Genomic DNA, 16,066 nt, shown 5'->3' with positions numbered 1-16,066 from the left:
GGCTCGAGGACTGGGTATTTGTCTCAATACCCTCCTCTTTATATTCAGACAACACACCACACTACCAACCACCACAGAAATACGTTAATAGTGATTACATCTCTCCACATAGGGTTGGCATCAGGAAAGACCGTAAAACAGGGCCAAATCCACACGTGCGATGCAGTTCGCACCCGCAACCCCACAGGTCTGGAAAAAGCGGTAGAAGGAGAAGAGGAAGAAGTAGACTGGTTTTACGTTCCACTAATAAACAGTATAGTTTTCAGACACCGAGTTGTCAGAATTCAGTACCGTAGTTCTTTTACGTGCTGGTAACCCTACCGACAAGAGGCTGATGCATTTGAGCAATTTCAAATAGTACCGTAATGAGTCAGGATCGAACCCGTCAACTCCAGCTCACATGACCAACGCTCTACCGTATGAGCTATTCAGTCTGACGGCGAAAACACAAACGGGCCGTGTGATTCTGTTTTAAACAGGGCCCATTTTGTTATATCTATACAATTTACGGAGAGTCGTCTGCAAAATAATAGTTATCACAATCTTAGAATATTTCTAACCTGATAAGAAAAGTAAATTACTGACAGTAAACTGAACTTGTCATTTAAATACCGTAGCCGAGGTCAGGAACAGTGAAAATCTAGAGCAAAATGTAAAATGAACTGATAATTTCGACATAATTTTACTAACTTTGGGCAGTAAGAAGTCCATCTGTACAACTGGGCGGAGCGTGGAAGCCAAGTAACATCGTCACTGGTATCTCACCAAAACAGAACCCTCACTAGTGTACGTTGGGGTTTTGTAATGAAAATTCACGTTCCTAGAGTTCGGAATCTGCGTAAAACTGGACGTTTGAAACTTTGTACATGATATCAACAGTCACGTAAATCGACATTCCTACAGTTGGTTCAGTTAAGTAGGCCACACGCGAATTTTACGATATCCAGTGCACCCCGAAGGGGTACTGTTTCATCCCCTTGGTTCACGAAAAAGTGGGCTGAAGTTGGGAAAACCCTCAAGAATAAGCTGTGTAAAGGAAATCAATGCATATATTTAATAGTAATGACCGAGCAAGTTACCCGTGCAGTTAAGATCGCGCAGTTGTGAGCTTGCATTCGGGGATACCGGGTTCGAACCCCACTGTCGGCAGCCCTGAAGATAGTTTTGCGTGGTTTACCATTTTCACACCAGGAAAATGCTGAGGCTGTACCTTAATTAAGGCCACGGCTACTTTCTTCCTACTCCTAGCACTTTCCTGTCCCATCGTCGCCGTAAGACCTATTTGTGTCGGTGCGAGGTAAAGCAAATTGTAATAATGAGTTTACAGTAGAATTTAGTGTCCATTTTCATTCATACGAAGAGACATTTAATGCATAAAACCTTAGGAACATGTAATAACACTTTGGAAAATCTAGTCCATTTAAAAACAAATTAAACAAAAACGTGGGCTTCGTGTTTACCGTGCTAATTTGTTTGTCACAATGTCAATAATTTTAGTGATCTGCACTCTTTCTCTTGTGAACAGCAAGCATGCGTAGTCTACTTCGCCTCCCGTCGTATACCGACTCCAAGACGTAATGCACTGCATATGCGTCCGATAGTAGACTACACATCGCTACTGGGCAAGTGAGGCCGATCTTGATGGCCTCAGACACAGCTGGAAAAAACGAGGTCACATGACAAATTAAATCGACATAGTTAAGGGATTCATTTGGGGGCCACACAATGTGGCAGCCTCAACCATAATATTTGGTATTTTTAACCATAGACCGAGAAAAATAGGCCTTGTTTCTTCGTAAAACTGTTCTATACGTGAGTTTTTTTTTAAGATTAATATAAAAGTAAAAAAGTGGGGGGGAGGGTGTATTCTGCCCGAAGGCAAATCCGAACCTCCGCAGAGATGTGCCTGAGCAGGAGTTTACATACGGAAGGATGGCCAGTTCCTTTCCGCTCCTCCATTCCCTTACCCCCCACCAACAGCGCGTGCCAACCCATCCAAATCTTCACCACGCCCAGTGTTGGTTAACTTCGGAGATATCACGGAATCCGGTGTTTCAACACGGCTACGACCGTTGGCAGAAAGGTAAATACATAAGTAAAAACTGCAGACATTATCTGCAATTAATTGACGTAAAAAGGACAAATTTTACGTGATGAAATTCCTTACAAACAAGTCATCTTATCTTCAAATTTGTAAAAAAGGTCCCCGAATTCCTGCCCCGCTCCCCGCACACACAGAGAGATCGCTCGGAACTGCAACCCCCTGCAAGTAATTCTACCGGCGACCATGGTTTTCATTGTGATATTCCGGGAAACACGAGTAATTCACTTCCCAGCAGCAACATTAAAATCCTAACAACAGGCGATGTCTTGTTCTACAGGTGTACTTTTTTTACACCAGGCAAATGCTGGGGCTGTATCTTATTTAAAATCACGGCCGCTACCTTACCATTCCTATTCCTTTGTGATCCTTGCGTCGCCGAAACCTTCGATGTGTTTGCGGGACGTTAAACCACTAGCAAAAAGGAAGGTAGTGCGGTCGGTATTCCGACCTACTGTATGTGCAGTGGCTAAAAATAAAAATAGGGGCGATAAAATTCCTTAGAAACAAGTCATCTTGTCTTCAAAATTGTACTTTTACTATAACAATACAATTCACTTCTTATGTAGATGCAAATCCTGTGCATACACAAAACAAACATACATATACATATATATATGGGTTCAACTGTTTCTTAGAAAAGTTTATCTGTGAGGAACCTATGTAATACCATGCACTCATCCTTAATTAATGTTATCTGTTTTACGTCCCAGTAACTACTTTTACGGTTTTCGGAGACGCCGACGTGCCGGAATTTAGTCCTGCAGGAGTTCTGCGTGCCAGTAAATCTACTGACAGGAGGCTGACGTATTTGAGCATCTTCAAATACAACCGGACCGAGCCAGGATCAAACCTGCCTAGTTAGAAGGCCAGCGCCTCAACCGTCTGAGCCACTCAGCGCGGCGCAGTAATGCTTTTGTTTTTCTTTTTGAGCGACGGCACATTCAATCTCTCGCATATAAGGTACTAAAATAATAATAATAATAATAATAATAATAATAATAATTAGGGGATATACCTTAGGGCTACTTCTGTTGACAGACAGTAGTTTGATTAATATACCTACATACATAAACCTTTTTAATGAATGTACTGGGGAACTTACAACCACACTTGTCCTAACCCAATGACACCGTATCAGTCGTTTCGTTCAGATAAATAATGAATCGTTCCGCTATAACAGCTACACAGGTGATAAGGTCACAAATTATCAATCCATGGATTGAGATTAGTAGGCTATCAGATGGTATAAATCTCTGACACGATGGAGAATATCGTTTTCTGGTATTATAGCTATTCATTTTCAACCTGTTGATAAGGGTCGAGGAAGGGAACATGGCGGGGTATTCAGACGCTGAAAAAAAAAAAAAAAAAAACAGGGCCTCTCGCAGTTCGGAGCGATCAGCCTCCGTTGCCAGAGCAACGGTCAGAGCGGAAGTATTTTTTTGGAGATTCTACGAAACACGACGTACGCGTACAAAATTGATTTACCAAGAAATACACTAAAGGAAGGAATGGAATCAGCTACGAAACCTCCGAAGGGAGAAATTACTCGGCGCAACTCATTATTTAGTCTAAACCACGAACACCGAGAAATAAAAGGAAGCAGGGACGAGAAATCAGGATGACTTGTAGGTGAGTTGATATTTTGCCTTAAGATGACTCGGAATGGATACCTTTAAAGAACTAGTATGATGCTGCAGCTGCAGTAAAGCATATTAAAAACTGAATTGTTCATCTATTCCTTAACTGCATTAAAATATTACCACTAAATTTATCAGAACCGTATACTCTCCAACCAAGTGACATGTACACCTAACAATCTCAATAATCTTCCTCGAAACAAATTTACTGTAAGCTTCCACTGGAAGTTTCTCAACTGCACTATAATAGAAATGTTTATTACATGTCGTCATGCGATTATAATATACTAGTTGATGCCGGTCCGTAACGACTTGCAACCCGAAGTAAATACAATTAACATTTAAGTAGGGAGAGGAAATTCCAGGGACTTTTGGACTCCCCTCTAAATTGCTTTTGACAGACAGAATACGAGGGATGAAGACACTATGTGAAAATTGCACACATACAAATATCTAGATGAGAAAATATATTTTATTAACTGCAGACGAAAAATGCAAGGAAAACACAAAAATCAATAAATACGCTGTATTGTTTCCCTTGAACGTAAAGCAAACCTACCCAAAATATTTTTTTTAAAAGATTACGAATGAAACCATCCGGCCGGTAAGATATAACAAGCTTCATTCTCCCAGAAGAACTCTCAATGACCAACATTCAACAAACCCCATAGCCAGAGATAATTTTCTTACGTAATACACTACTTTAAAACATGGAATGATGAGAGAAGTAAACATACGCGTACGGTAGGACATGGCAATGACCATACAAAGCGAGACAATGCACAGCCGGCCACAGAAAGGATTGCAATTGTTTTAATCATTAATATTCATGGACCACATTCCCACTTAATGTGAGTCTTTCTACCAGCGAAGTAACTAGACTGATCAGTCTCCGATGTAAGCGAAGTTGCATTGCACTCCAGGACTCGCAGACATCTCAACCGATAACAACGCTATGAATCACGTTTTAATTGACAGATAATCGTTCACTTACGCATTCTAGCGCAGGTACAGGTTATCGTCTTCGTTCCTTTCGCACGCAACATTACCGCAGTGTACAGCAGTGTCAAGATAACCGAATGACTAGCGTGTTTCTAAATAAACCGACTTTTATTAAAACAAGTTGCGGGATTACATAATAGCCACAACTAGCGAAAACCAACAAGCAAAATAAAGTGTCATGCTGCAGTCACTTCCGGCCTCAATCTAAAATACATTCCATTCGCATGCCATCAACATACCATTTCAGATCTATGAAGCTCTACACCCGTTCTCAACAAATAAATGTCATCATGACGTTAAAACCAGTCAACTGGCTTAAATTCAAACAACTTCATAAAAGTAAATTATGCCATACATCAGCAAAAAATGACAATGAATTTACATGTGTTACAGTTCAAACATCTGTCTGCCTGTGAACAAGCGGGTTATATATACAGCACGCTGTCTTTTGAAGGTTTGCATTACCTTGCTTGTTGTTTATCCTTGTCACGGGCGAATTGCTCAGATATCGTTCTTCACAACTTCTCTGCCCACTGGAGATATTAAACGATGATTACAAACATGTAGAGTTAACGCACTTCGATTAAATAATCTACACACTAATCGTAGTAATCAGTAAACAAGCAACTCTCTACACAAACCAGGCACTGCCAAGCGAGAACTCAGCCACAACTAACATTCCACGCTCACTCACCCGGCCTCGCGAACAACTGACGAGCAGCAGGCGTAGGTACCACACGACTCGAGCGCGCGCAGTACTGCCAACCTTGGGAAGGCACACAATTCTCAGCGCCATCAGAGCAACTTCCGCCGCAAGCAGCGAGCTGAATGATACGCGCAATCCGCGATATAAAATCGAAGAAATGACCGTAAAGGAGATTATTCAATAGAGAACGTTCAAGTACCTCGTATCGATAACAACAGCCATCACCCAAAGACATGGAAGTGATCGATATGCAGTGGCATTCCAATAAATTAAAGACTGGCATTGAAACTAAGGAACATAATAGACAGATTTTGAATATTTATTATAAGCATGATGGCATTTATTTATTTATTTATTTATTTATTTATTTATTTATTTATTTATTTATTTATTTATTTATTTATCGTATGGTATCAATAACGGGAAACGTTCTGTAATAGACATACACTTACGTAGGCCTAGAAATGTAAATATAGGTAAAGAATCACAATTACAGAAAAATGATACAAGAACATTAAAGTAATTTGGAATAATTAGTATTTCAAAGTTGCTCGTTCAACAAAACTGTCGTACCCAGCGAGTTGGCCGTGCGGTTAGGGACGCGCTGCTGTGAGCTTGCAATCGTGAGATAGTGATTCGAACCCCACTATCGGCATCGCTGAAATGGTTTTCCGTGGTTTCCCATTTTCATACCAGGCGTCCGGCTCCGTAGCTAAACGTTTAGCGTGCTGGCCTTTGGTCACGGGGATCCCGCGTTCGATTCCCGGCAGGGTCAGGAATTTTAACCATAATTGGTTAACGGGGTATGGGTGTATGTGTCGTCCTCATCATCATTTCATCCTCATCACGACGCGCAGGTCGCCTACGGACGTCAAATTAAAAAAGATCTGCATCTGGCGAGCCGAACTTGTCCTCGGATACTCCCGGCACTAAAAGCCACACGCCATTTCATTTTTTTCATACCAGGCAAATGCTGGGGCTGCTTCCTTCCCACTCCTAGCCCTTTCCTATCCCATCGTCGCCATAAGACCTATCTGTATCGGTGCGCCGTGAAGCAACTTGTAAACAAAAGAGAGAGAGAAAAACTATGTCATACCCATAAGTTCTTAGGAGGAGCCAGTGTCACATCAGGAAATCTCTGAGGTTCCTGAGATAGGCTCGTACGGTGCAGTCCTTCACTATGTGTAGAATGGTTTGCCTTTTAGACTTACAATCACATTGGGAGGAGAGACATTTTGCCCCATCGCAGATCCCATGTCTGTTTGTAGCCTATTATATTCTGTTGAGTTTCCCCCCACACACTACGTGGCAATTCCATACCGACTGGTTTCTTGACAGGATCGATAAAGTTTCGATGTTCCTCGGGGACAGTTTTATTCCACATCTCTGACCTGTTGCTGTTGTTGTTAAGTAACTTAATTGAGGTGATTCTGCTGTCAGATTGTTTTCGAATTTTCAGCGTTTCTTCTGTGGTGGTACAGGTAGGCCTACATCGGAGTGGACAAGAACGCTTGGGATTGCGTATTTATTCATTGATAAGGGCGTTATGTCTGCACAGATCATGAGCACTGTAGAAAATGATGTTTCTCACTATATTCAACTGTTAGTGCTCCGCATAACTGTGAACGCCATGAATTAATATAGTGAGAGAATTCAAACAAGCGTATTCGCTAGGGCTTGAAGAGAAACAGTAACTTACAGGCCGTACAAGAGATGCAAAGCCAGAGCGAAAAGCAATTAATGACAACACCTGGACGTGCAAAGAGGGCAATTAAATGGAACTTGATATTATTATTATTATTATTATTATTATTATTATTATTATTATTATTATTATTATTAATAACCCTCAGCTTATTCCAGCAATTTCTGGGGACGTTGCAGCCGACGTTCAAGGCTGGATGCCTTTCCTGACACCACGTGAGTTTTCACAAGAAAATCTCAACCCAACATCGACCAGGATTCAAACCTCGGACTTTTAGGTGTAAAGGCAACATCGAAGCCACTGAACTAATCACGTTTCCCAATAATAATAATATGGCCTCAGCTGACGCGATATAGGTTGTCTGTGTGTTTATTTCGACGTTCTGCTTTGTTATAACAGATCGCAATAGAAAATATAAGCCTACCGGGCAGTCTATAAATGAGTTTTAATTAAGTTTGCCGAGTAAAAACCGCTTATTTTTTGGTTATATTACGATAGGTAATGGCCTAATTTTAAGGACAGTGTTCGGAAAAAGCTGAAACCATGAATGTATCTATTCACAAATTAAATACCGGTAATTGCAGTATGAAACTACAAACTTCCGAAAATAAACAAATACACCATGGCGCTACAACTCTGAAGGGTCTTGGTGTAAGAAGCGACCACTGCCCGAAGACCTGCAGATTATGAGGTGAAGCGTGGTCAGCACAACTTATCTTCTCGGCCGTTGTTGTTGACTTTCTAGATTGGACCCGCTATCTCATCGTGAGAAAACTCCTCAATTATTCTAACGTAGGATGTTTGGACTTCGAACCACCCCTCGGAACTAGACAAATTCAATAAACCTGACCTGACCGAGAGTCGAGCTCAGGGCCTCCGCATAAGGAACAGGCTCCCTACTCATAGACAGTGCAGCCGGTTAAGAACTACGGCAGTGAAAAGCACTTTGAGAAAATGTCGCTAATGGATCACACAACATTATGTCCGAGATCTACAACAGAGAAACATAAAAATAAATATCTTCCAATATAATAACAATAATAATAATAATACCGAGCGAGTTGTCGTGCGGTTAGGGTGGCGCAACTGTGAGTTTGTATTCGAGAGATATTGGTTTCAAACCCCACTGTCAGCAGCCCTGAAGATGGTTTTCCGTGGTTTCCCATTTTCACACCAGGCAAATGTTAGGTCAATTAGTCGGTCATCTCCGTACAGGCTATGAAGGCCCTTGGAGGAGTGGAAGTTAAAGGCTTCCACTAACCGTAACCTCGGTACTTGGTTGTGTAGAGTGGTCAGCTCTACGCCCGGACGCCTTTGCCTCCAGGAGTTAACCTGGTACTCAGTTTTGGTATAGACTGAGTGAACCTCAGTACCATGTGCACCTCCGGAAGTGGAAAATTTCTCAAATTGTTGACCTCCTGACGGGGAATAGAACCCACGTCCTTCCGGGTGGATGGAACGCGCCTTTACCGCTTCGGTCAGCTGTATCTTATTTAAGGTCACGGTCACTTCCTTCCCACTCCTAGCCCTTTCCTTTCTATCGTCGCCATCGATAAAGCAAGTTATAAATAATAATAATAATAATAATAATAATAATAATAATAATAATAATAATAATAATAATAATAATAATAATAATAATAATAATAAACTCGTGTCCTCACCCCGAGGTGGTGCAGCCCTTTTCAGGTACACCCCCAATGGAGCTGGGCTGCATGTACCATTTCAACATTATACCAGACCTCCTGCCATACTTAAATTTCTGGCAGTACCGGGAATCGAACCCGGGTCCCCGATGACGGCAGCTAATAACACTAACTGTTACGCTACGGAGACGGACATAATAATAATAATAATAATAATAATAATAATAATAATAATAATAATAATAATACAGTAGGCCCTACGCCGGCCCCGTGGTGTAGGCGTAGCGTGCCTGCCTCTTACCCGGAGGCCCCGGGTTCGATTCCCGGCCAGGTCAGGGATTTTTACCTGGACCTGAGGGCTGGTACGAGGTCCACTCAGCCTACGTGATTGGAACTGAGGAGCTATCTGACGGTGAGATAGCGGCCCCGGTCTAGAAAGCCAAGTATAACGGCCGAGGGGATTTGTCGTGCTGACCACACAACACCTCGTAATCTGCAGGCCTTCGGGGTTTGGTTTGGTTTGTAGGCCCTACACTTCATGGTGATACGGTCCTCTGTGGACCTTGGCCTCCTTTATCACAGATGTTCTGTTGACTTCGTCTTTTGCACGTCTACATTTCCCCATTATCCAGCCATCTCACACGAAGCGGCCGGCCCATTCTTCTACCACAAGGACATTCCATTCGAGCCTTGCTTGGGTACATTTCTTATTCCATCTGTTGCACAATATGATCTATATTCCTATTTTGGCCGAGACTATCATGCCAGGTTCTTTATACACGATCTTATTTCTTCATTGATTCTAATCTTCCATGTCTCTCCTTCTTTCACTGGGCCGAATATCTCTCTCAACATTTTCCTTTCCCAGACATTTTGTTTCTTTTCCATAGCCTCAGACAGTACCCATGCCTCTCTACCGTACATTAGGGCTGTTTTTAAAAAATAGAGATCCAGTTATAATTTCCTGCTTAGATTTTTACATCTCGGTAGAGAGTACAACGTTCTGCATGCTCTATTGGCAGCCTTAATGTGATTTGCTATATCTGCCTCCAAATTGTTTTCTGATGTTACAGCCGAGTCAAGATATATGAAGGAGTCTACTGCTTCAATTGTGTACCCTACAACTTGGAGACTCTCTCTGTTTCTCGTAATTCTTTCGGTCATAATGTACATACTTAGACTTTGGTTCACTGATCTCTAAGACAAGAGCTTTGGCAGCTGCAGGCTGATTTAAAAGTGCGCCTGTACTTCTGGCAGTAATCATAACATCATCTTCATAGGCTACGATTTGTACAAGCTTACTGTGCCTCCCGAGGTTTGTGGTCATCGCTCTCTCCAAACAAACCAAACCCCATGGTGCAACAGCCCTGAAGGGCCGTGGCCTACCAGGCGACCGCTACTCAGCCCGAAGGCCTGCACATTACGAGGTGTTATGTGGTCAGCACGATGAATCCTCTTGGCCGTTATTCTTGGCACCCTAGACCGGAGCCATCTCACCATCAGATGACTCCTCAATTGTAATCACGTAGGCTGAGTGGACCTCGAACCAGCCCTTAGATCCAGGTAAAAATCACTGACCTGCCGGGAATCGAAGCCGGGACGCACACTACTTTGCATTGGTTTCTTGAGTGCTGAATTCTCTCTTCTGTCATAGGCCTGTTTGAATTCTATGAAGAGGTATCCCAGCTATACGTTATTTTCATAGGTCTTCTGTGTCATACATACCGTGAAGATATGATTAGCAATAGACCTTCCAGACTTGAAGCCAGCCTGATATTCGCTTAGAACTCTCTCTGCTCTTCTACTTACTCTCTTAGTTATTCTTAAAGTGAATAATAATAATAATAATAATAATAATAATAATAATAATAATAATAATAATAATAATAAATTTATGCATTCATTCATGTCGTATCTGCCAACTCTGGACCACGTCATTTCAACTCGCCACTTCTGACTTTAATGTCTGCCCAATACTTCCGCATGCGTTCTCGGTGTCGTTCCTTCCTCCCCTGCGTCCATGGCTTTTCAGATTTTAATTTTGGCTTATCCCAGAAACCATGGAACGCTTGACGTTTCTTCTTAATTAAGTGGGACACACTCCTGGATGTCATTATGTGTGATTCCACTTCTTCAAGGTCTCTGTCCACCTCTATGAACCAAGTCCCTTTAGTTTTCTTCTCCTGAAAGAAGGCAGTGTTTCCATGTGAGGCGAATGGAGAAGGATAGGGTAAGAGAAGTATTGAGAGACCAAGACGACGATCGTTAGACAAGATACTAAAGGAACTACACGAGGCTATAGAGCTAGTTATAAATAGAAGATTGTGGAGGCGTATAGTAAATTCAAAGCGGCTTGCAGACTGAACGCTGAAAGGAATAGCAGTCTATAATGAAGGTGTATGCATGTATGTATCTATGCTTTTTGCTATTTGCTTTACGTCGCACCGACACAGCTATGTCTTATGGCGACGAAGGGTTAGGAAAGGCGTAGGGATGGGAAGAAATTGACCGTGGCCTTAATTAAGGCACAGCCCGAGCATTTGCCTGGTGTGAAAATGGGAAACCACGGAAAACCATCTTCAGGGCTGCCGACAGTGGGGTTCGACCCCACCATCTCCCGATATGTATCTATGTACCGTATGTATGTAATAAGCATAACCCAATACAATTTCATTGGCACCGAAAATGAGCATGAAGTCGGTGGTTGGGTAATCTCTTGACCTTCATTGGACCCACTTACTAAGATTTACACCGGAATATTAGCAAATGACTCAAAAAAAATTGATGGAAGATTATTCTATACTTTGGGAGTATCAGTCTGGTTTCACGAAGAGAATGCGAACTTCAAACAATATATTTGTCATTAAAACAATAATGGATGAGTACTTAAAGAGAAAATGTGGTAAATGATGTGTTACAGCCATAGATGTAGAGAAACCTTTTGATTCTGTCAGCAGATGGGCGGTAGCTGCGAAGCTGGGCAGAATAGGGGTGTCAAATAAAATGAATAATACCATACAATAATTATATTCGGAGGTTAATTGCACAATTGAAGTAAAGAAAGACTTAATGGTAGGAAAGATTCACTAGACTACAGCAGGGGTGCAAACCATCACCAATGTTGTACATTATGGATGGTCAAGGGAAGGAGAATACAAGAAACCAATGTCTTAACAGTAAAGAAATTCCTGGCTGGTTTTCGCAGACGACAAACTTCTGCTTTCTCTAACATCAGTTGGTACGCAAAGCAGCATCACAAAAACTGCTGAATATTGCAGAAAATGGAATTTCGTAAACAAAAGTAATGATATGTAAAATGGGAAATATTTAAAAAAAAAAATGAAAGATGGTGGTTAGAAGACCTGGAATTAGAAGCAGTCAATATATAATATATTTAGGAATTATACTGGCATCTAACGGCAAGTGTAATGAAAAACTTACATGAGCACGAGAGGAAGATACCAAGAACTGAAAAGCTGCATAAAAATATTCTAAATACGCTTATAAAATCTACAGAATCGTATGGGATATTGGAGACGACAGTAAAGAACTAAAGACCTAGATGTAATAGGTAATAAGATTCGCAAAATAATAATGGTTCTACCAGAATGTAATAGTGGAGTTATAATTATATGTTAAGATATAATTATAAATGCAGATATAGCTAGAAATATAAAATATTGGCTAAGGAAAGGGGGGGGGGGGATATTGAATTTAGCTTACCAAAATCAGATAAAACATTTAAATAATGTTGTATCCGAGAGATAACGGCTTCGAACTCCACTGTTGGCTGCTGTGAAGATGATTTTCCATGGTTTCCTATTTTCATACCAGGCAAATGTTAATTAAACCTTAATTTTTTTCTTTTTTTTTACTAGGGGCTTTACGTCGCACCGACACAGATAGGTCTTATGGCGACGATGGGATAGGAAAGGCCTAGGAGTTGGAAGGAAGCGGCCGTGGCCTTAATTAAGGTACAGCCCCAGCATTTGCCTGGTGTAAAAATGGGAAACCAAGGAAAACCATCTTCAGGGCTGCCGATAGTGGGATTCGAACCTACTATCTCCCGGATGCAAGCACACAGCCGCGCGCCAACTCGCCCGGTACCTTAATTAAGATCACGGTCACTTCCTTTCCATTCCTAACCCTTTCCTATCTCATCACCGTCCTAAGACCTATCTGTGTTGGTGCGACGTAAAGCAAGTTGTAAAATAAATAAATAAATAAATAAATAAATAAATAAATAAATAAATAAATAAATAAATGAGGGTAGCGGGTAGAGACACTCTTTGAGGCAGCTCTACTTCAGGGAGTGGCGACCCAGCCCACGTGAGTCCCAGAGCACACTGACCCGGTGTATAACATCTGGTAAGGGTCCCAGCTGAGGGTGACGAGCGAAGACCTCAACGGCGGAGAACGTGGACTTTTTGTATGGCGTAAGTTGCGGAGGAGGCAGCCTAGTGCTCGGGATTAATAGAGTGCACTTACGAAAACTACTCTGGGCGGCTCAGGGGCAGCGTCTGATCTCCATGTTAGGAGCGGCTGTGAACCTAACTCTTCTGAGGCTAACAACCTCAGCTGCATTTCTTCTCGATGTCTAGGCATTGGCCCCAAGCCAAAATCATTCCACTCAGCATGATGTAAAAATATAGCATAGGCACTACCCCAGGTGATAACCAATCCACCGTTGTCAAGAACACGTCAGCGAGCCTTTGGATTCTGAGGAACTCGCACCAGCATGCATGAGATTAAAGACCAAGATAGTAACTCACTTTGCAACTTTCAACGTAAATTTACTCCTTAAAGTTGGACAAAACATCTGACCAATACCCTGTCCAAACAATACATCGTGATGACAGCATTATAGGAGACCAGATTCACAGATGTGTCAGCTTTTCAATCACAAGGGTACAGGATTTTGAAAGGAAAACCAGGCAAGAGAGTGATGAAAAATGTCTTCACCTGGGAAGGGTTTTTTATAATCAATAAGCGAATTCTAGGAGCAATCACAGACTTCACATACAGACACGGCAGGATTTCCACCCTTTCCTTCAAAGGAGCAAATAAGCTCTACACGGTAGTCAACGCACATGAACCTACAAATAAGAGCAACAAGAAAGACCCGGAAAAAGTAGAGGAATTTTGGGAGGACCTGGAGGAAACTATATCCAAGGTACCAACCAACAATGTGATTATACTCCTTGGAGATTTTACCGCACAAATGGGGAAAGAAAGGAGATTCAGAGCCATCATTGGAGACTATCCAGCCCACAAAAGGACTAATCAAAATGGAGAGCGATTGACAGAATTACGTAGGACCTTCAATCTGGTCATGAAATCTACAGCATTCAGACACCTCCCAAGGAAAGAGAAAACATGGATATCTCCCAACCCCAACTTAGGAGAGTTCCAGATTGAGATCCAAAATGTCAAAGTCCTGAGGGATGCAAATTTAGATTCAGATCACTTCCTCTCCAAGATCAAGTCAAGATCACCCCAAGATCCCATTAAAACAGGAACACAACTTGAACAACAAAGTTTGACAGAGAAAATCTCAGAATGCACAAAGATTTTGCAATAGAATTAAACAAAAGACAGTACCAGGGATGGGAAAAGTTAAAAGTGGCTTTGATTGATTCTGCAAGAGTCACAGTTCCTATAGAGAAGAACAGGAAACATGCATGGTGGTCATCTGAATATGATGATGCAATCGAAGAACGCCGAAAGGCGTGGGTGAATTGGTGTTCAAAAAAAAATCAGACAACCAGAAGAAGTTCCAGGAAACAAGGAAAGGAACATCCAAGACCAACAGGAATCTGAAGAGAAAGAATGACAAGGAGCGCTTGATTCATATCGAAGAGGATTTTCAAAAAAGTAACACTCGGGACTTTTATAAAAGATTCAGGAACAAATTGAGTAGATATGATCCACCAAGCCTCAACTTCAGAAACTAAGAACGGAAAGTAGCTCACAGTGATGTAGAGAATTGCCAGATTCTGGCGGACTACTTCGAAAAACTCCTCAATTGTGAGCCACCGTCTCAGAAATTCGACTACAGTCACAAGGAACCAAACCCAGACTCGGACCCTCCGGCTGTGGACGAATGCACGAGAATCAGCAAGACCTTAAAGAACAACAAAGCACTTGGAGAAGATGAGATTATTGCAGAACTTTGGAAATATGCTGACAACAGAGCGATCGTTGAACTGACAAGAATCCTACACAATATCTCAGTAGCTGTCAGGTGGATGGACATCAGCGTTAATACACCCTCTTCACAAAAAAGGAGATAAGGCAGACGTCAACATTTACAGGGGAATATCGCTACTACCAGAGACATATAAGATCTTTTCAAAAGGACTGCTAGATAGAGCAGAAAAACAATTGGAACCGCAAATTGGTGAGTATCAAGGAGGTTTTAGGAAGAGAAGTTCATGTGCGGAACAGTTCCTGAACCTGATCACAGCATACCAGAAACAGAGGAACAAGAAATTTGTGCCCACATTTATGGACTTCAAGAAGGCCTACGATTCGGTAGATAAAGAAAAACTGATCCGTATCCTAGAAGAAATTGGTCTAGATAGGAAAACCAGGGAGCTCATTAAACAGACTGTGACTGACACAACATCCAAGGTCACGTTCAGGAGGATACTATCAGAATCCTTTAGGATTAAAACAGGGGTCAGACAGTGAGATGGGCTTTCTCCCCTTCTATTCAACTGTGTTCTTGACAAGATTAATAGAGAGTGGCGCAAGAAAATGCAAGAAATAAATAGTATACGAATGGGATATAAGAATAGACGGACTGTATTCGACTGCCTAGCCTTTGCGGATGACATTGTGATTCTGTCAGAGTCAATTGAGGAGGCACGGAACCAGATTGCCAGCTCCAGGAACTAGCAAGTAAGGATCGCTTACGGATCTCCTTCGAGAAGACACAGTACATGACCAAGATCGAAACAGCACCCAGAGGGATGACAGTGGAGAGAGGGAGGGAGGGAGGATTCGGTAAGTCAGAGAAAGAGGCACTGATATCGAGAATCAACAAAGTGAACTTGGCATACAAGCTAAGTATGAACACCTATAACAAGAAGAAGATCTCAATCAATGCAAAACTCGGACATTACCAGACAGTGGTCTGTCCAGAAACCTTATTTGCAGCTGAATGTTTGAACCTGATAAAGTTAGGATTGGTCAAGAAGTTAGAACTGGAGGAGCGAAAAAAGGATGGATCATACAGAAAGAAAGCGAACCAATAACTGT

The 16,066-nt window shown here is 41.8% G+C and overlaps 1 protein-coding gene across 1 annotated transcript in view; it reads right to left on the bottom strand.

The window, feature by feature from the left end:
- The window catches only part of sfl (N-deacetylase and N-sulfotransferase sfl), an 814,105-nt gene extending 808,668 nt beyond the window's left edge, over window positions 1–5,437 (bottom strand). Inside the window, exon 1 of the mRNA XM_067135314.2 lies at window positions 5,212–5,437. The gene's annotated coding sequence lies outside the window, so the exon portion shown is untranslated. The remainder of the gene's footprint in view (window positions 1–5,211) is intronic.
- Between the last annotated feature and the right edge of the window lie 10,629 nt (window positions 5,438–16,066).

The sequence above is a fragment of the Anabrus simplex genome, chromosome 1, assembly GCF_040414725.1.
Source record: "Anabrus simplex isolate iqAnaSimp1 chromosome 1, ASM4041472v1, whole genome shotgun sequence".
In the NCBI taxonomy this organism is placed as follows: Eukaryota; Metazoa; Arthropoda; class Insecta; order Orthoptera; family Tettigoniidae; genus Anabrus; species Anabrus simplex.
This window is presented reverse-complemented; position numbering and strand designations above follow the sequence as displayed.